We start from the raw sequence: 21,406 nt of genomic DNA, 5'->3' as shown, positions 1-21,406 counted from the left end.
GTTCTCTATCCTGCCACCACCACCACTCCCTCCGCACCTGCCCCCCCCCCAAAAAAAACAAACAAACAAACAAAAAAACTCTGATATAACTTTTTAAAGAATTTTTTAACCCTTATCTTTGGGCTTAGAATTGATATTAAGCATTGATTTCAAGGCAAAAGAGTGGAAAGGACTAAGCAAATGTGCCCAGAGTCACAAAGCTAAGAATAATCTGCATCCAGATTGGAACCTAGGACCTCCTGACTCCAGGCCTAGCTGGTGCTCTATCCACTTTGCTAACTAGCTATCCCTTAAACACTTTTAAGTTTAATCAATATTATTAATATTTCCCCTAACATTTTCTTAAATCTATATAATGAAAAAATCACAATTCAAGCTCAAGCTCCAGTTTTTAATGTTTGTTGATTTCTGAGGTATAAATGCCCTCACTGAAAATTTAATGGACTTTCCTTAGCCTATTGGCTCCAACAGACTCCTGCCTGGAAGTCATCTAGTCCAAACCTTCTGTTTTACCCAATAGGAAATCAAGGTCCAAAGAGGCTATGTGACTTGGACAAGATCACACAGGTAGCAAGTAGCATCTCCAGGATGGAAACTGAACAAATCCAGCTCTTGTTCCATTATACTACATTTTTTAACTCAAAACCCAAAGAGAAAAAGAACTAGATGGACAGATAGCTGTTCTACTTTTAGGGAAAAAGACAACTAGGGTGAGTTTTTAATTCCAAGAACAGGAGAAAGGTGAGAAGAAAGAGGAGAAATGGAAAGAAAAGCTGTTTCTGTTCACTAGTCAAAGAAGACTACTTACTTAGCTGTGAGATCCTGGATAAGTCACCCAACATCTCTTATCCTCTATTTTCTCATGGGGTAAAATGGGGTAATAATAGAACCTACCTTAGAGGATTTTTTCAAAGATAAACTGAGATTTTGTGTGTGTGCATATGCACACATACATAAAAATTATATTTAGATACACAAATATCATATATATATGTAGATGTACATATATTTATGTATAAATATTCATGTAAATCTCATTTTATATGTATATATATATGTCTTTACATATATATACATATTAGCTAGGATTCATACAATATTTTATTATATGCAACCTGCTTGTATATATGTATATAAGTATATATATATAAAAGGATATTTAAATACACATGTGTATATCTCATTTATATACTTATGTGTATTTATGCATGTGTATGTCTATATTGCATATATGCATATATAGAAAATGAGATTTATGTATATATTTATATGTATATTTACCATAAAGCAGGTTGCATACCATAAAATATTATATAGACCTTAACTAATAGATCACTGAAAATGTAACAAAAGAAAACCCTTGAAGATATAGCACGGGTGCCAAAGAAGTATCCTCAGTGACAGTTTTTTCTCTGAGAGAAACTGAGGGAATAGAGAGATGCTTTTAAGAGTACCCATCCACCAAGAGTGTGAAAGACATATTATGCCTCCACATCTGCAAAAATGTGCCTCATAATTGAATATCACTGGAGTCATTAAGGAGTCCTAGAAATAGTTAAGCACACAAAGGAGATGGACAGAAGATTTCTTCCTGTGTTTGAATTCCTGTTTCCAGAAGCCCAACATCAGTAGTGCTGGAGATGCCTGGACCCTGCGAATATAACAAAATAATCATCCGTGCCTTGGGCTACCCCATCCACCTTCCACTCCCTTTGTCTGGTAGGATCACTTCCTGTAGATATTGCTTTCTTCTAAATGAAAGCTGTTTTCAGTAGAGTCTTTATGCCATCTAAGATGTCTCAAGTCACTCCTAAAATCTGAAAAGGTTTACGCTTGGAGAAGCTGGGAAATGAGATTTCTGGATCATCACTGCACAGGCTCTTCCAAAAGCTAAGGCTGCCCCATTGATTAAAATTGATGTCTTTTCTTTATCTCCCTTTCTGCTTTCCTCTCTTTCCCTACTACTCATCTCTCTTCCCAAGTCAGACTGTTGAGGTCTTTGGAATAGGATTTAGAAAAAAATATCATTTAAAAAATTAAAGGATATAAAGGATAGGAAGCCTGAAATCTAGCCTTGAGCCCCATCCTATTTTTCTATTTAATTTCTAGAAAGTTTCTCAACTTCCAGTCTTCCTACTCCCTTCAAAGATGAACAAGACCTTTTATACATTGATGTCAAAATAAAGTCCCTAAAGTACATCTCTGATCATTGGAGGACTGATTTGAAACTGGTAGGAACCTCAGAAGCCATCTAGTTCAATTTCCTCATTTTAAAGGCGAGGAAGCTGAGATTTGGAGAGATTAAATAACTTGCCTAAGGCCCCAGATCATGCCACTTCCCAATGGCCTGTATAATAAAATCCAAAATTCTTAGGAAAGCATTTAAGACCTTCCACAACCAGTCCTCAATTTTCCTTCCCAGCCTTATCATAAAATACTCTCGTTCACATACACTGTCCTCTGGCAAACCTGGATTGCTGACTAACCACTATGTAATTTCTGATCTCCAGGTCTTTGCTCATACTGTCCCTTCCTTTCCTTTCCTACCAGTCATAATTCTCCCCATTCTTCAAAATTGTTTCAAATGTCAACTCCTCCATGAAACCTTCCCACTAGGAAGATATGTTATTTCCTCTCTTAATACTTTATATGGGTCTCTCCTATAGCACTGATGATATTCTATTTATAGTATTTGTGCACAGACCTCAGACCTCTCCTGGCCCCTTGAAAACAAGAATCATGTCTTGTTCTCTGTTTTTCCCAGAGTACCCAACAGCATTTTTGTGGAGTTGACTTTTTTCTGCCCATTTCCTCAATATTCTCCTCTGTAAAATGGAAATAGCAAAAATTTCTCTAGGATTTAGAGGACAGACCATGTTTCTGAAAAGCATGGGGAGAGGAAACCTTTGAAATTCATTTATAATATAATTCCATTTATCCAGAATGTTTCAGAAACAGTGGGTTTTGCTTAATTGAATATTCTGGTTAAGTGGTTTGTCATATGTGGCTTATATAAATTTCTATTTCTCAAAAAATCTGACCATAATTAACAAAAAAGATTTTATTTGGGGCCAGCACCTCTCTTAGGTACATGAAGAACAGTCATGTTGAAGAGGGACTAGAACTGTGATGTTCAGCCTTAGAGGGCAGCCCAGGAAAAATGAAATTTTAATGATGCATATTTAGGCTTAATTAAGGAAAGATTCCCTAACAGTTTGAGCTGTCCAAAAGTCAAGTGGGCCTTGTGACATGATAGGTTTCTCTTTATTGGAGGTCTCCTAATAGAAGCTGGATTGAGAAGAGTTGCACTAGATAATCTTTGAGGGATCTACAACACTAAAAGCCTATTATTCAAATCCCAATCTACAGAAAAGATTTCAGAGAAAATTGCTAAGTTTTTAAAAATATAATTTTTTAATTAATGAAAAATCCCTCTTCACATTCCCAACCTTAGGAAGAAAAAAGAAAAAGAAAACCTTTGTAACAAATAAGTAATCAAGCAGAAATCAATTGTGATTTGTAGAAGATACAAGATACAGCCACTGGAAAACAGTTATTAATCATTTCATTTCAATGTCAACAAGGACGTGCTGGTGCAGAGGGGCACGGTACACCCCTCTCTCTCTCTAAAGTACTCTCTTATGAAAGGATTCCAACTCTGGACTTACCTGGACTGGCCTCTAACAAGAGTAGTCATTTCTTATTTTTCTTCTCTAATGAGAGTAGTCTTTCTTGTTGTCTCTGCCTCATTGAACTTCAATCTATAATCATTTAAAGCACAAATTTAGCTCATGTCCAGAACTGTCCTAAAAAGTATCAATAGGATCTTTACTAGAAAAGTACTTGATGTACAAGGTAAGTCAGGTATAGGGCAACTATTTATTTCTTCCATAGGAAAGAAATGCATAAAATGCAAAAGAATCCTAAGACCACACTAACAAAAACTGAAAACATGAAAGTCACCTATAACCCCTAGAGAGGCTGACACTCAAAATATTAAAACATGAAACCCCCTGTGATACTGTAGAAAAGGCTTTCACTTTCACCTAGCTCTTCAAGGTCCAAAAAAAACCACTCAAATTCTTCCAGTAAGACAAAACATTGCCCTGGGCTCATACTTCTTCCAGTGGTCATCTTGGCCCTCTGAGAATGAGCCATTGCCACCTGAAGAACTCAGAAACATGCAAACTTGCAAATATTTGCCAATATGGAAAAGTCCACTCTCGTGAATGCTGTTTGGTCATCTACGGTCAGGGAAAGAGACACAAAGTAGAAGAATCATCCAAGACTTTGGGAACCATCCCCAGAGTCAGGTTCACCTAATCAAGCATATGTTCTTGGTGCCATATAGAAGCAGCTTCTGCAGCTGCTGGGTAAGAGAGTATCCTTCCAACCCAAAGAAGAGCTGTTTTAGTCTCAAGCCACGAATTCAAAAAGAGGAAGAAGAGAGTCAAAAAAGAAGTTGTCTCTCCTTTTGGCTCAATCCCACACTTTCACTCTCACCCAAAGAGGGGATATACATAAGCAACTAGGAGTCTCTGGTTGGGTGTTCCCTTTAGCAATGGGGGCAAAACCCCCACCCCATATCCCGCACAAGTTTAAAACATATATTCTAATGAGATCGACTCTACTACATTGAAATGCTAAAAAAAATACAAAGTGAAATTAAAATATATCTTAGTACCATTTGCCCATGTTCAAGATTGATTTCATATAATAAAAATGAGCTAGTATAACATAAAGTTTACAAATAGCCTTAGAGTCAGAAAGATCAAAGTTCAAGTTCCACCTTTGTCACATGCTAGCTATATGATCCAAGGAAAATCATTTAATTTCTCAGTGCTGTAGGCAAACTCTCTAAGATCTAAAGTTGCAATGTGCTGATTTACAACAGGAGAGGAAATTTCTTAGCAAGAGATCTCCCTGTTGGTGAAACCATAAGTCTGGTCAAATATAACAATAAAAATAACTCACATTTTATATAGTACTTTAAGGGTTTCAAATATATGTAAACACACATATTTGCATATATACATATGCATATATGTTGTCCCAGATGCTTATAAACTTTTTTTTTAATAATGAGCAAGAAAGTGAAACTGTGTTCCATGCAAAGGATTCTCCCCAGATCACCAATTAAATGTCTCTCTTGCCAACAGGCTATAGGAAGGAAGTTCAGCATCATCTTCTACTAAATAAAAGATGATCCCTTCAAGCTTTAACAGCTCAAAGTCTCATAAATTTAGAGTTAAAAAGATCATTTAGTTCAACTCCTTCATTTTTATAGATGAGGAAATGATAACCCAAAGCAATAGAATGAATTGCCAAAGGTTGCACAGGTGGCAGAGACATAATTTGAATCCAGATCTTATATCTCCAAGGGTAAATAGGTGGAACAGTAGATAGAATACCAGATCTGAAATCAAAAAGACTCATTTTTCCAACTTCAAATTTGACCTCAGACACCTAGTAATTGTGTGACCTTGGACAAGTCACTTAACCCCGTTTGCCTCAGTTTTCTCATCTGGAAAATGATCTGGAAAAGGAAATGGCAAACCACTCCAGTATCTTTGCCAATACAACCTCAAATGGGGTCATGAAGAGTTGAATACAACAGAAAAAATGACTGAACAATAACTTATACCTCCACATCCAACCATCTTTCTACTAAGACATGATACATCTACGAATTCCATTCCCATTCCTGAGTACTCTTGAGAGCATTTAACCAGAAGAAGAAAAAAAAATTAACACTTGAATAACTAGCTCTGCTCTTTCTTTCTTCAGGATCCCCAAAGAGACCTCCAACAACTTTCCAGGATCCCAAAGTTGGTAATCTGGTGGTTGTACATTTATATAGAGACTAAATTGGATCATTCTGATTAATATTAGCATCATTTTCATCTCTCAGAAGGAGACATAAGCCAATTGTGCATGTTAAACTCATCCTCATTGTCCTCTTTGTCAACTCCTGCTATGTACCAGTCCCTTCAGCTTTCTCCAAAAATGTCACTAAATTGTATTTCCATGTAAGCACTCCTCACCTAATGCTTAAGTAATGCCAATTTAGCTGAAGTGGAACACTTAAACACCAAGGGAACTACATATGAAATGCATGAATGTTAAATGAATTCATTTAAATTAGCATCATTAAAATGAAAAAAGAACCCCGAATGAGAACACTTTTAAGGTATCCCCCCCAGACAAGAACCAAAAGAAATGATTTTGGAAAATGAAGGAAACATTAACTATTTGGTGTCCATCCTTCCCAAGCCCTACCTGATCCATTTACCACCCCTACACATAGGAATATCCCTTGAGCCATTCTCCATAATGAATCTACTTTTGTTAATAAGTAAAGTATGAAAGAACAGGCACCTTCAAAATCAGTCCAAATTGCTAAAGATTAGGAAGCCAGCCTGGCCCCACCCCAAAAAGGTACATTTACTTTATCACTGGTTTAGTATAAAAGAAAATGCATTTTAAAGACTGAAATCTTATAGAATTGTTGTACGGTTTGAATGAGAAAATACTGAAATAAAATTGCAAAAGCACTTAGCACAGTGCCTGACATGCAAGGTACCCCATGAATCTTATTCCCTTCTCCTTACATTGTGGAATACAGGAGAGTATTGAACTTGGAGTCAGAGAACTTGGGTTCAAATCCTACCTCAGTTATTTACTTGGATATCAATTTCCCTCTCTCAACTTCATTTTCTTTAGCTGTAAATTAAGGAGATTGAACTAAATGATATCTAAGCAGGGAATACTGATAAATGTTTAATAACCTGAAAATGTTCACAGGGCATCCTTTTAAGTTTTACCTGCATTATTACAATTTTCCTTCTCTTGCTTAAGTCTAATTAACAAAACAATAAATCAAACCTTGATTTGTGTGAATCTTAAAACTACTCAGACTCTACTTTAGAAGATTTGATTAAGCTTTTCCCCTATTGTAACAATGGAGGTACTTAATCAGGAGAACTTTGAGAACTTTTAAAATTACTCCACCCTACTCAGACAGTGCCTTAGGGGAAGATAAAGTTGTAAACTCCTGATTGAACAATGAAAGTCCCTAACTCATACTTATAGTAAAGCTAGAACCTTAAGCTAGGTCTATTTTTAGATCTAATACAAAAGGATGCTAAGTACCTGTAAAGGTTAAATTAATCACTAAAAGGTCAAGCAACTTACAAAAGGCAAGCTTAACAAAAGAGGTGGGAAGTACTCAGAAGATATAATCTACCCAGAGAAGGTGAGAACTAAAGAGTGATGAGAACTAAGAATGGGCAATCCTGGGAAAAAGCATCTACTATGATTGGTAGATGTGAAAATTTAGGAGAGGTGACATAAGAGAAATTTCTCTTTAAAAGGAGTTCTCTGAACTCAGTTCAGGGTTCAGGAGTTCAGAGGAGAGTCTCTGAACTCAGTTCAGGAGTTGAGGATTTCAGTGAAGGACTGGAGCTTGCTTGGGATGATCTTGAGGTGAGTGATAAAGACTGACTCTCTCCCTTAAGGCTCAGGCCCCTTTTCTACTATTTCTCTCTCTCTCTCTCTCTCTCTCTCTCTCTCTCTCTCTCTCTCTCTCTCTCTCTCTCTCTCTCTCTCTCTCTCCCCCCCCCCTTCCTGTAATTCCTTCATTTGTATTAATTAAAATCTCCATAAAACCCAGCTGACTTGGGTATTTTCATATTGGGGAATTTTCCCATGATGACCACTTATTTTTTTATATAAATCAAGACACTAAAAATTATCTTTGCAGTTTGGCTGAAACCTTTACAGTTTTGGAAATTCATAGTCTTGGAAACCCACATTTTCACAGTTGTAACATTTTCAAATTTCTGGGGTATAAATGCTCATACTGAAAATTTAATAAATGGCTCTCCAGCTGACTAGAGCTGGCTCCAGCACACCCCTGCCTCTAAGGTACATTTCAAGTCTCAATCTAGAGGCTCAGGCATGTGAATGAGAGCATATTTTTAGTACAAAATTCATTTTATTAACAGAATTTTTACTGGTCCAGAGGCAGCTCTAACTAGCCTCACAATTAGAAATTTTTCCAGATGTCTCTCTCCTAAAGTAACATAGAATGACAATGTTTCAGTGTCCGATCCCACTGAACAAAACCCCAGAGAATATGGACACAGGAACCCAGCACTCCCTGATATCACTATGCCCACATCAGTATATCAAATCATACAGTCCCCCAAATCTCTCTGAAACTTAGTGTTCTGTTCTATATGCTGCCTCTACACAAAAGGGTTGGGGGAGGCAGGGCTAGTTTCAAATCACTAGCAGCCTCCTGCTGTTGGGACCTTCACAAAATACTCAATGGGTAATTATAACTCCTCTTCAGAGTAGAATTCCTGGCAGGTGTTCTCGCCAGGTGACAGCGGGGCTCCTTCCTTTTCCTAAGCTGCATTGAGATGTGATTGTCCTACATCCCTGCATGTTGCTGACAGTGCATTTGAATGAAGCTATGCAGTGGACCAGGCAAATTCACAGATGCTTACAAACTGGCAGGGGTTAGAAAAGAGAGACAAATAGAAGCTCAAACTTAGTGACCCTCAGATGAAGGCATTGAGGTCTTAGGCTAAGGAAATACCAAGAGAGAACTGTATAGTGAATAAGGTGTTGGATTTGGAATCAGAAAGACCTGGATACAAATCCCAACTCAAGCAATTATTAGCAGGTTGTCTTTGGGTAAGTCATTTAGTTTCCCTGTGACTAAGTTTCCTCATGTCTAAAATGAGAGAGTTTGATGACCTCAAAAACACTTTCCAGCTCTTCATCTATGATCATACCACCAAGATTGCTTATCAGAACATCTGGAAGAATTGAGGCAGAGAATAAAGAGAAATAGTTCAAAGAAAGGTAAACCACTAAGACAGGGGCTTTTAAACAAGATTTAAACTTATTTAATTAAATTAATTTTTTTCTGATAAAAAAATCTATCTTCTCTCCCTTCCTTGCAAGAAAAACAAAACTCCTCTTACAAATATATGTAGTAAAGCAAAACAAAATCCCACATTTGTCATGCTCTTCCTCAAAAAGGAAAATGTTTTGATCTAGACTCTGAATCTATCACCTATTCTCTTTCTTGTGGTTGGTGTTATATTTCAGTATGAATCCTCTAGAATTGTGATTGGTCATTGCAATGATCCATATTTAAGTCAAATTCTTTAAACCCTTTTTTGTGTCATAGACTCCCTTGAGAATCCCAGAGAGTCTTTCTCAGAATATGTTTTTAGATGGAGAAACTAAAATGCATAGCACTACAAAGGAAATCAGTTATATTGAGATAAAGTTATCGGAATATTTAAAATCACAAACAAGTTCATGAATCCCAGGTTTAGAATCCTTTCACAAAGAGAAAATAGAAGAAAAAAGGACAAGCAAAACTGAGAAAGAAGGGTAGAAGAAGAAAAATTGATCGACTATGGAAAAATACCAAAAAGAACACCACAAGAAACATAAGGATGAGGAAAAGAAGAAGCAAGGAAAACCTAATAAGTAAAAAGTATATTTCTAAAAGTCCCTCAGATAGGAGAGAGGAATAGAAAATGAATATTAATTATGAAACACTGAAATTTAGGACTTAGAAGCCATCTCTTCTTACCCTCTTTTTACAGAAGAGGCCCCAAAAATGGAATTGATAACTTAGTCAATGGTAATGCTAAGACCAGACTTCAGGCCCCGACTCATTCTCTTCCACTTTTTTCTTTGTACCACACACTCCACACATTTTTGGAGCAAGCCAAAGCAAAACTAAACTTCTAGAGTTTAAAGAGAATGCTGTGGGAAAGAAATTTTGAAAGGATGAATTCAAATCAGACTCCAAACTTTCTAAAGCTAATCCACCAGCCAACTTATTGAGATCTCTTGTCACTGCTAATAAGCCCACAGCAAGCATCCTGGGAACAGTGTGCACTATTGTACAATGCAGGATGGGATATTTTAAGGGAGGCAGTTTAACTAACAACAGTTTGAATTGAAACCAATTTTAATGTCTTTTTTGTTTTCGTCAGACTGTCATAGAAATTACCACAAATGATGTGTTAATTCTCTTCCCCTAGTGGGTCTCCAATATGGCAACGGATGAATTTTCATTTGTTTGATCAGAATTAGCAACATTAGTCATTGCAAATAGCCTTTTAATTTCCAATGAGCTGCCAAGGGGAGCAAGGCAAAAGAAGCAAAAATAGAAGCCACACTAAGGGTTTTTTATCCAGGCAGATGTGCTGAATCTAAGTGGCTTCACACCAGATCCTGACAATAGGATTCAGGGAAGAGTCTGCTAGCAGGTGTATGGGCTGGATTTCTGTTCTGGTATCTGGCTTCCTGCTGACATGATGTGTTTGCTCTCCTCATAAATTAGTCATGTGCAACCAAGAACAAGATTATTCCTCGAATGTGGCCTAAATACTTATTGACCAACTGTATCCAGAATCGATAAGGAAGCAAAGTTTGTCTCTAGGACTCCTCCGTCCCCTACCCATTGCCCTCGAGTGGCTTTCCCAGTCCCTCCCAAATACCCGTGTTGGGTTCTATTCTTGTTCTCAGTTGGCTGTCAACTAGTTCTTGCTAAAGTTACACCTTATCATTGACTTGTTGGCTTCTGACAGCTTAAGGTGATCAATTACTTTCCAGGGGAATTTGACCTATTATAAGAAATACTTGTTTCCACGTGAAAAGCCTTCCAGGCCCCAAAGAATGAAACAATAATAGCTGCATACGGGGTGGTAGGGTTGAAATTTTGCAAAAAGAGGTTGCCAACTCATAAGACTTGTTCTGGGCATAGTGGCTGAGGTTGTAGAGGGAGACCATAGACATATGCATGGGGGGTGGGAAGATATACACACACAATGCCCTCAAAGAAGTGCATGAAATTTTGGCAGCCCTCTCTAAAAGATTGCCAACCTCCATTCTAAATTCATATAATCCCTGATGAGACTGTGTTCTACGTCCCCAAGTCCTAAACAATAGGGTAGCCCTCCCCCTGTCATCAAAGTGCTGAATTTGTCTCTGGCCACCACTTAGACATGGTGATGGATTCATGTACCCTTCCTAGTATATTTGTAAAATTATCTTACCCAAATCTAGCGTCCACACTGTACAAATCCCAACTCACAGTCTACCACTTCTTTTTTTTTTTTTAAACCCTTACCTTCTGTCTTGGAATCAATACTATATCTTGGTTCCAAGGCAGAAGAGAGGTAAGGGCTAGGTAATTGGGGCTAAGTGACCTGCCCAGGGTCACACAGCTGGGAAGTGTCTGAGGCCATATTTGAACCTAGGACCTCCCATCTCTAGGCCTGGCTCTCAATGCACTGAGCTACCCAGCTCCCCTCTCTACCACTTCTTTGATAGAAGCACATATGATTCGGAAGGCAACAATGAAAACCAAAAAGAAAGGAAGGCAACAATGAAAACCAAAAAGAAATGCCAGAAATACCCTTCCCTGGAGTTATCTATGCAAGATGGTGGCATAATATCTGCAGAGCAAATTAAGAATGCTTACAGAGAGTTAGAACATTCGCTAAATGACAGATCTCAGTAGAAGACTTGGAGGAGCAATTTTCAAAAATCTGAGCCAAGTAGAAGATATTTTCCAGACTCCTCAACAATGGCGGTATTTCCTTGGGTTTCTTTTTGAGGTACTTTGAAATCTAACATTAGCCTACCTTTCCAGCTATATCCTACACACCCACACATACAATCTTGACAAACCGAACTTCTTACTTCCTTGTGCTTAGCTGCCTTTGTCTTTTTTCGTGTTATTCTGTGTGCCTGGAATGCTCACTCTACCTACCCTTTGAAAAACCATCCAAGACTTCACTCTAATGCCACTCTAACTTATCCACTCACGATCTTTCTTTCCTCAGACTATGTGCAGTACTTTGTATCTCTCTTATGCTTCTGCTGTGCTCTTGTACTAATAGTTATTTGTATAACTAACCTATCTTCCCACTCCTTACATGATAACTGTAAACTATGAGGGCAGGGACCATTTTAAAGTTTTTTCATGACTTCTCTAGTATTGAACATAGAGCCTTGAATATTTTTACCAGATTTCATCCACAGAGAGAACTCCAGGTGATACTAATCAGTAACTGCTTTGTAACTTAAAGACTTGCCTTTGTACTTCGGAGACTTGTCCAGAGTCACACAGCCAATACATCTTAAGTTGAATCTTGAACCCAAATATTCCTGACCCCCAGGCCAGTTTTCTATCCACTAGCCCCATACATATCAAACTCTGCATATAACATATGGGTGTTTTGAATTGAATGGAATGGAACCTAGATAAAGAAAACATCAGAATAGTGCATTGAACAAGAAATTAGAACTGGTCTGTATCACAGCTGTATCACTTTAAAAATGTCACCTAACCTCTTAAAGCCCAGTTTCTTTATCTATAAACTATAGCTAGTGATTCTCCACCTACCTCACCGGGTTATTTCTAGGATCAAATAAGATAATGAATGGGAAAGTACTTTGAATCTACAAAGTGCTTCACAGATATATTATTATTAAAGTTGCAACTTCAACTCATGTGGAACTTGAAAATTTCATGATTGGCTCAAATTTCAGAAGCTCTCAGTCCCTGAAGCTAAAATCTTTAAAGTGTAAAACCTCTTTCAAATAACTGTTCAAGCCAACTAAAACCGACCAGAACCAAGAAACTCATAAGTCTGAATGGGGGTTAAGGATATTCATAAAACGTTTTAAATTATCTCCTGTGCCCATTCCACTAGGCACTGGGGCAAATAGAAAATTTAGGTAAGATATAGACCTTTCTTTCATGAAATTTATAGTCTAGTAAGGTGATAAGACACAAAGACAGAACATTTAATAATGAGTGCATTAGAAGAATACAAAACAAAGTATTATGTAAAAACCAAGAGGGAAGCTTTTGATATTTAATATAAGTTCTTACTTACTTATTATAAGTAATTACAGATAAGCTACCTTCACAATAGACTATGTATCCAGAGGGTAAAGGAGAACCCAAGAGAACTTTGTTTCTTTTCATAGCCAGGCCTTTAAGTTCTTACCTGAGCAAGTTGAATGTTTTGGGAACAGGGCCTGATAGATAATGAATTATTTTATTAACTTGGACTCTTTCAACTCATGGGACTGAAAATCATTTAAAAAACATCTGAGTCCATTTTCCTGACTTAGTATATAGAGTTTAATAAATGGAATTGGAATTCCCTTTGCTAATTGAAGGTCTGTGGTGAATAGGGAGGGTTGGGGTAGCAGAATCATCCCCTTAAAAGTCAGATCTCATTGAATAATAGATTTAACTAATAGATTAAGAGCTGGAAGTGATCCTTGTGGTCAGAGAGTACAAACTCATCATTTTACAGATAAAGAAATACTCAAAATGGATAGGGATAACATCCTCTGAGAAATATGCCAGGGGAGTAGGTGGAATGATTAGAAGAGAATGGGTTATGAAGCTTGAAAGTAGCAAAGATCACTCAAATTTAGCCATAGAAATCAAGGACTAGCACAAGGATCAATTTTGTTTTATCTTGTGAGGTCAAACAAAACTCTAGGGAGACAGTGGAAAAATTAGACTTGGAGAAGAAAAAAAAGTAAGGAATGGAAGATGAAAAGTGGGAGAAAAGAGAAAAGAGAGAGAGAGAGAAAAATAAATTGTCTAGAATGAATGTTTCCTGAAATTCCACCAAGTCCCTGCCTCCAGTAGCATTCAGAGTCAGTATCCAGTTTACATATTCCCCGGAGATATTCAGCTGCTCATATTAGAGTAAAATTCAAGATGAGAGCAGATCTTGAGAGCTGCCCCTGGTATAAAACTGGAGTTTATCTTTATTCAGTTTCCTGAAGGAGATTGAACAAGAAGCCTTTTTTGATGGGCTGTAGAACCAGAACTGGTATAGTATAGTAGTAGTCTCTCCGTAACCGAGGATGACGATTGTCTTTGTGCGTTTTCATCTATGGTGTATAGATGAGTGTGCACAAAGACATCTGTGCATGAAGGAGATTTAAGTGGAAGAGTCGATGCACAGAGACAGTCCCACTCTCTCGGCATTGGAAGCCTGGGTCCATTGGCATGAAAAGTCATTACACCTGGAGACTTCCTCAGCTGCATTGGATGGCCCTGTTGTCCTTTGTGCTCCAACACGCCCTAAGCACTCCACAGTGCTTTGCTGCGTCGCCATCTCAGCCGTTGAACCTTCTTATTGGTTTCTTCTGTCTGTTCAGCCGAAGCAGTCTTCACATGCTATTGACGTTCCTGTCCCAGCTTCTCCCTCTTGATTCTGTACATCTTCTCTCTTCAACAGGAAGAGCAAATCTAGTTTGGAAACGGGAATCCCTATGGAGACCAGGTTCTCATAGTTCTCCAACATCACATTTCTGTGCAGGGTCCTCTAAGCAGGATCCAGGTGTCTCCACAGCCACATCCTTGAATGCCAAAGATTCCTGAAACCTGGCACCCAGGATTCCAGAAGTCCCTCCTTCCTTCTCCTCTATGTTGCTGACTTGGGGAAGAGCTATATCCTTTTCCTGGTGTGTCAGGGCCACTCTCCCATTCTTGCCCATCCTTTTTGTTTTCTCATTGCTCTAACTTCACTACTGCCCTGGAGCTGGATACAGACAAAAGACAAGAGTCCATCAAATGGCCTATTTTCTTTGGCTGAATTCCAGCATATTTTAAGAGAAGTGAAACAATGATATCAAAGAAGAGATCCTCCCCATTTGAGGAAGATATGTGAACTGTGAATAGAAGCCTTGCTGTATTTGTTCTTTAGTTTTAGATGACAGAGCAAAGAGATGAATATAATCTTCTAAACTTTGAGAAATATAGGAATTGGATCCATGCCAGGTTTTGCTGTAATCTGGACCAGTTTTGAAGCCCTAGGGAGAGACCTTTGGGATTTGACCAATGGTGATACAGCTTTTTAATATGAGATTAAAGATATATAGAAACTGTTAAGTCTGAACCAATTCTCCCCAAGGACTGAGGTGGTATTGGGAAGATGTGGTCCAGAAGTCTCCCTAAAAACATCCAGGTCTATTGTGCAGACTCAACAAATAGAGTGTAGGAAAAGGAATTTTTTCTTTCTTTGCTAATTGAAAGTCTAGTGAAATGGTGGAGTTGGGTGGCACAGTCAACCCTTTGAAAGGCAGCTCTCAATGAATAGTGGACCATGAGCTCAGGTTTAAAGCTGGAAATGATCTCAGAAGTTAGTGACAACTTTTGGAAGGAAAAATCTTGCTTAAGCTCTATCTTCAAAGTAATATCCCTTTGTAAAATCTAATTGATTTTAACTGGTTAAATGGAAGTAAGGTGCTAGTGTTGAACTAGAAGAAAAAACACAGAACTATTAAAGAGTCAGAAAAACCACTTCTTTCATTAAGGAGAGAGGTTTGGCATAATTCTTCAAGGCCTCCACACAAAGCTGCACAATACGAATCCACTCAGAGCCCTGAGACTCCAAGGAATAAAAGAATTTGGGAAACATACATTTTAGGGGAACTGAGGAACTGAGGATAGGAGAGTATAGTTGATTGGCTTTACCATGGCTACGAAGAAGATGAGGGGTCCTCAACAGGCTTATCTGGGGAGGCTGATACTTTATAATGGGTACAAAAGGGAAATATCCAGACAAAGGCGGGGCTACCTTGGGAAAGGCTTTGACACAAAGAGAGAAGCTGCTGGGACTAAAAGGGTACTTAACACCTGATTGGATTAGCTACCTCCACCTAAACTACTTTAAGGTCTATTATTAATCTGAGACTGAGGTTGGGTTTTCCCTCCTGGAGAAATTCTCATGTGACAAGGTCAACCTTGAGGTTTTCACTTTTCAAGCTAACTGAATTTGGGGGGCTTTAAGATCCCACGTGGCTACAAGTTTAGGGTTTCCTAGATTCCACGTTGACACTAGTCACTGGTGTTTAGCAGTGGGGGAACCGTACCAGAATGAGGTCTCAAGGCAGTGGCATTAGGGAAGAAGCACCCTAATGGCTCAAGAGATGCCCATAGGTTCTGATGGGGCAATGTAGCCATCCTCACCCTAGAAGAGTAAGGTAAGAGTATTTGCTAACTATTTTAAAAAATTACAAAGTCACTTGAATGGGAGAAGGAAACACTATTGACTGAAGTGGGGAGGAGTAAAGTAAATATACTTCAGGAAAGTTGTCATGTAAAGAAAGTAGATCTTTAGTAGAATTTTAAAGAGGTAGGTGTGAAGTGGGAGTACAGAAGGACAAGATGATAGTGACATGGGCATTGTACTCCCAGAAACCCAGGCAAACTATTATCAGGGAAACTCCCTCCCTGCCCTTGCATCCTAGAAATGTCCAATGACCCCCCTAGGGTCCTGAGATGTTTATCCTCTTTGATAGTCCTCTAGACTTAAGATGGACAAAGACATGAATCTTTATGCCTCCAGGCAGACCCCAGTCAGATGTCCACCTCACCCCACCAAATGCCTGAGGGACTAACACTCTATAGGTCAAGTCCACACCATGATGGAGCATCTGTTGTAAAGAGTATAAAAGCCCCAGAATTGATGTCATCTGGGGGACAGCTTTTTCATCCATCCTGTCCCCATGGAGAAACAGCCTTTCCTTTCATGCTGTCCTCCTAGGAACTGTTCCCCATCTTGCTGTCCCACCTTGCTATCCTCCTGGCCATTCTCAACATTCCTTTCTAAATTAATAAATTTCTCTTTTTGTTTTTAAGCTAAGTTTTGGAGTCTTGCATTCTTGCAAAAGGTATCCTTCCCGAACCCCAGGAGTACACATCTGCACCCCATAACAATAGGAATATGGAAGTGAATTCCAGACAAGGAGGACAGTCATACAAAGGCTTATGTGTTATGTGTGAGGAATAGCAAGAAGGCCAATTTGGCTGATCATAGAGTGTGGGAAGAGAAATAATATATAATAAAGTTGGGAAGGAAGGTAATGAAGGGCTTTCAAAGACAAACAGAGGTTCTTTTTTTTGCATTGATTTTTTTTCTCCTTTTACTTTTTCTCAATTACTTGTAAAAATTAACACTTTTTTTAAAATTCTGAGTTCCAACAAACAGAAGTTCTTAAATTTTACACTAGAGGTAGTAGAGAACCATTGTACTTTATTGAGAAGAGCCATGATCGTGCCTGAATTTTAAGAAAATAGCTCTGGCAGTCATGTAGAAAGCTAGAAAATCAAAGAGTTTTCCTCCCTGCTTTCTCCAAATGTTAACAGAGCTTGGGTTTGGAGCAAGGGAAATACAGCTCCAAGAAAGAGTACATCATTTCACAGACTCCAAGTTCAGTTCCATTTTTTAGTTTAGTTTAGTTTAGTTCCATTTTTTAAACTCATTGTGAATCCTGGCATTCCATAGAGCATGGTGTCCAATGCACTAGTGTTTTAATTAATGCTGTAAACAAGGCAGGAATTATTAGCCCTGTTTTACAGTAGAAGGAACTGAGGTCCTAAGAAATTGAAATAAAATAATGTGTGGAGGGAGAAATTAGTGTGTTATTCCCAAGTTATTAATATCTAAAAATTAGTGTTCCTCTCCCTCCACCCCCCCACCCCATCCCCCACCTCCATTCTTACACAAGTTTTATAGCTTTAAGTGAGTCTGTCTGGGAATTGCCCCAGGAAGGAGTCCAGGGCTGAGGGGCTTAGATCCGGAAGTACTCTTGACCAAATCTGAAGTATCTTTGTATTTGGATTCTGAGTTTCTAACTGAGGTCAAGCCCATTGGCTAGAATGATCCTCTGGATCCCATTAGGGACAACTTCCCCTCTTTGTACCTGTCTCTAAATTCCTGGTCATTTCTTTAAAATATTGATTTGCCTTAGATATATCCATAGTGAAGCTATTCTCCAATTTCTTAAAGATGTTAATTAGTTTGAATGTGTTCATTGTAAAGCCAATGTAAAACTACTCAATACTCTGTCTCCAATTATTGTAAAATGTTTTAACCTCTTCAGAGAGATTTGATTACATCTGGATTCTCCTATAAGTAAGGGGTTTTTCTGTGAATTTTTGGTCATTTGTCTTGGGTCAATAACTTGAGGCAGTGTCCCAAATTTTTCTCTGTAACCCCTTGGAGGCATCTATTCTGGGTCCTTGACTTGAGACAGTGGTCTCCTGCCCCCCACCCCCCATATCTCTCTCTTTCAAGCATTATATTTTAAATGATTGATTTCCACAGTCATATATATATTTTCGTAAGTGATAAAAAAAAGGTGAACTTTGAAATTTCCAAAGTCCCTTCAATTTCCTCTCCACAGTGAAGATTCGTGCCTCTCTCCTAACTAAATTTTAATTGCCCTGAGTTCCAGTCAGAGGGACAGTTCTCTTTCTCTCTCTCTCTGTCTCTCTGTCTGTCTGTCTGTCTCTCTCTCTCTCACCTAAAACCCAAGTGGAAATAATTATAATAGCTCACATTGAGAGAGAGAGAGAGAGAGAGAGAGAGAGAGAGAGAGAGAGAGAGAGAGAGAGAGAGAGAGAGAGAGAGGAATAGTAGATAAAAAGCACATTTCACAGCCTGAATGAAACTGAGTTCAAGTATCCCTCTGACCTAAAATGACTTTGTGACCTTGGACAAGTCATATCTTCTTCATGTTCTAGGAAGCTCTCCAAGACAACATATTGTGGAGAAGGGACTGACCTGCATTACTAGGGAAATTTTCCTTATCTGATTATAACTTATATTTGATGACCCTTTGCCGGATTTTACCCAAATTTACACCTTGACTTCACTTCCTGGCTATGACCTCTCTCTTTCCAAGTCCCTTTTTTACGTTTTCTTCTCTCATTAGAACTTTAGTTCCTTGAGAACAGGGCCCATGTTGTTTGTATTTTTATTGCCAGAGCTTAGCAGTGTCTAGCATATAGTAATATATTCTTCATAAATTCCTTATCTATTTACCTATGCATCTACATATCTGTGTGTGTCTATGTGTGTGCATTTAATTTCCTGCAACACAACATATTTATAAAGCACTTAGCACAAGTTGCTGTTGCCCTCCTCTTCACTAGATTATAAATTCCTTGAGGCCAAGGACCTTTTCACTGCTGCCTTTGTATCCTTGGAGCCTGGCACAAAGTAGGCTTTTAATAAATGTTCGTTGATGGTTGATGATATTAAAAAGAACTGATCCAGGGCTTTAAGATGCAAAATGTTTTACATGTATTATCTGATCTGAGACCCTGGGATGGATGTCATTATCTCAGGTTTACAGAGAAGGAAATGAAAGCTGAGGGGTGTGTAGTGACTAGGTGATACTAAGTGACACTTAGTGAGTGTCAAAGGAAGTGGTTGAATTCAGGCCTTCCAGATTCCAATTATTTGATTGGGCTTTAAATTTTACAAATGGATTTTCTTACAACAGCCCTATGAGGGAAGACTAAAAGGACTATGGAGAGTTCTCTGCTGAGGGTTAATGGAGGTGCATTTCAGTAGGAGAGCAGTATGGGAAATTTACCCTAGATTTGTGTCCCCTGAGCAGTGTTGTGACTTTATAAGCCCTTGGGGGGAGGCAAAGGGAGAAATTCCAGAAAATAAAATAGGGGGAACCAACAAGAGGCCCAGGCTTCCTGCTGTTATTTATATACAAGAGAGGATGTGGCTGTAAATCACCTCCCCATAAATAGCTTCAGATGCCTGTAAGTCACTTCATAGTGACCTTGGCAAAGGGGAAAAGGTGGAGAAACAGACAGAGAGAGAGAAGGAGAGAGAGAAAGAGTGGAGGAAGGGAGAGATGGGGGAAGGGAGGCAGATTGAGAAAAGAGGTGGGGGGAGAGAAAGTGGGGAGATATGGAGAGAAAATAAACTATCCTTACCCTAGAGGCTGAAGGAGACCCCATTGGCATGAATTACAATGTCTCAACATCCCAGCCTAGGAAGTAAGGCAGCAAAAAGAAATAGCAAGTATCAAGTGGGTTTTTGGAAATCTGAGGTTTGCTCTTGTCCCCAGAGACTTCAACCCAAAGGAAGTGCCAGACTGACCTATTTCCGACTGAACAGTAGACCTTAAAGTACTTGATGATCCCAGCTTAGGTGGGGCTAGCAGATCTCATAAAATGTTAAGTATCCCTTTTTGTCCTAGAAGTTTCCTCCATTGTATCAAAGATCCATTCCCAAGAAGACCAACAACCTGTGCAGGAACCATCCTTCTTTTATCCATTGTAGGACACCACTCCCTGATACCCCAGTATCTGCTTACAGACTCTTTACAACTGTAAGTGTATGCTTGATATCCCGAGTTCCCCAAAAGGTATATAAGATTCCTGTGTTTTATTGTTCTTCAGAGAATCATCTAGCCTGTTGAGCCTCTCAGAGATACTGTCCCCAGAGCCCCAGGGTCCTGACTCTGTGTCAGGATCATTATAGGACCTATCTCTTTCCTGATTAAAGATTTGGTTTTGCTGACTACTTCAGTAGTTCTGTATTTTTCCAAGTTGACACAAGTAAAGGTAGACCATTTCATTGCCAAATTTCCCTGGTCCCATTGTCTAGTTCCTGGCAACAGGCTCTCTCTCCAACTTCCTTTTGCTAGGAACTATTCTGTACTTGAAATGCCTGTTATTCCTAGCAAATAGCCCCAGAAGCTCATTGTATATTGAACTAGAAAGGGCTTTCTAGATCATCTAGTCTGAATTCTTCATTTTCCAAGTGACAAAAAAAAGGTACAGTGATAAAGTTGCTTGCTTGAGGTCTCCTAACTATTAATGTTGTAGCTTAGCTAAAACTCTGAAACTCTTTCCAGTGATGGATACACATAGAATTATTAGTCATTAACATCCTCAATTAACTTTTTCCAGATCACGTTTAGATGACAGCCTGGTCCCACGACCTAAGAATGAGGCACAAAAGGTATAAATTTTAATACCAGGAAGGGGAAAGATGGAGCCCAAGAGGCACACTATCCAGGTAGTACAAACTAGATAGGAAACTATGGACAGCAAGGGCAAGGATGAAGATGCTAGGCATGGGGGAAGGGAAAGTTGACTGAAGACAAACTTTGCTTATTTGATGCCTCTGCCTGAGCTGGAAGAATTGAGAGAAATCACACAAGTCCTACAATATTTAGCAATAAAGAGGAGGGGCACTAAGGTCCCTTGTTATCATCAAGGGGATATAGATATAGAACTTCTTGGGACCCCAGAAGTCCATTCAAAATCCTGCATTTTACAATTAAGGAAACTAAAATGGAAAGAGGTAAAATAATTTGCCTAGGTTTACCCAGGTAGGTGACAGGGCAAAAAAGCATTTATTTACATGGTTAGTAAATTACTGAGGCAGAATTTGAATCCAGTCTTCCTGACTCCAAATCTAGTGCTCTCTCCACTACTCTAGAGGATCACTAATATTCTCTCAACAATCAGCTATTGTCTGAGTGTTCCTGAGGGATGTTGAATAGTTCC

This window comes from Monodelphis domestica, chromosome 7 (assembly GCF_027887165.1).
Source record: "Monodelphis domestica isolate mMonDom1 chromosome 7, mMonDom1.pri, whole genome shotgun sequence".
NCBI lineage: Eukaryota > Metazoa > Chordata > Mammalia > Didelphimorphia > Didelphidae > Monodelphis > Monodelphis domestica.
Note: the sequence above shows the minus strand (reverse complement) of the source record.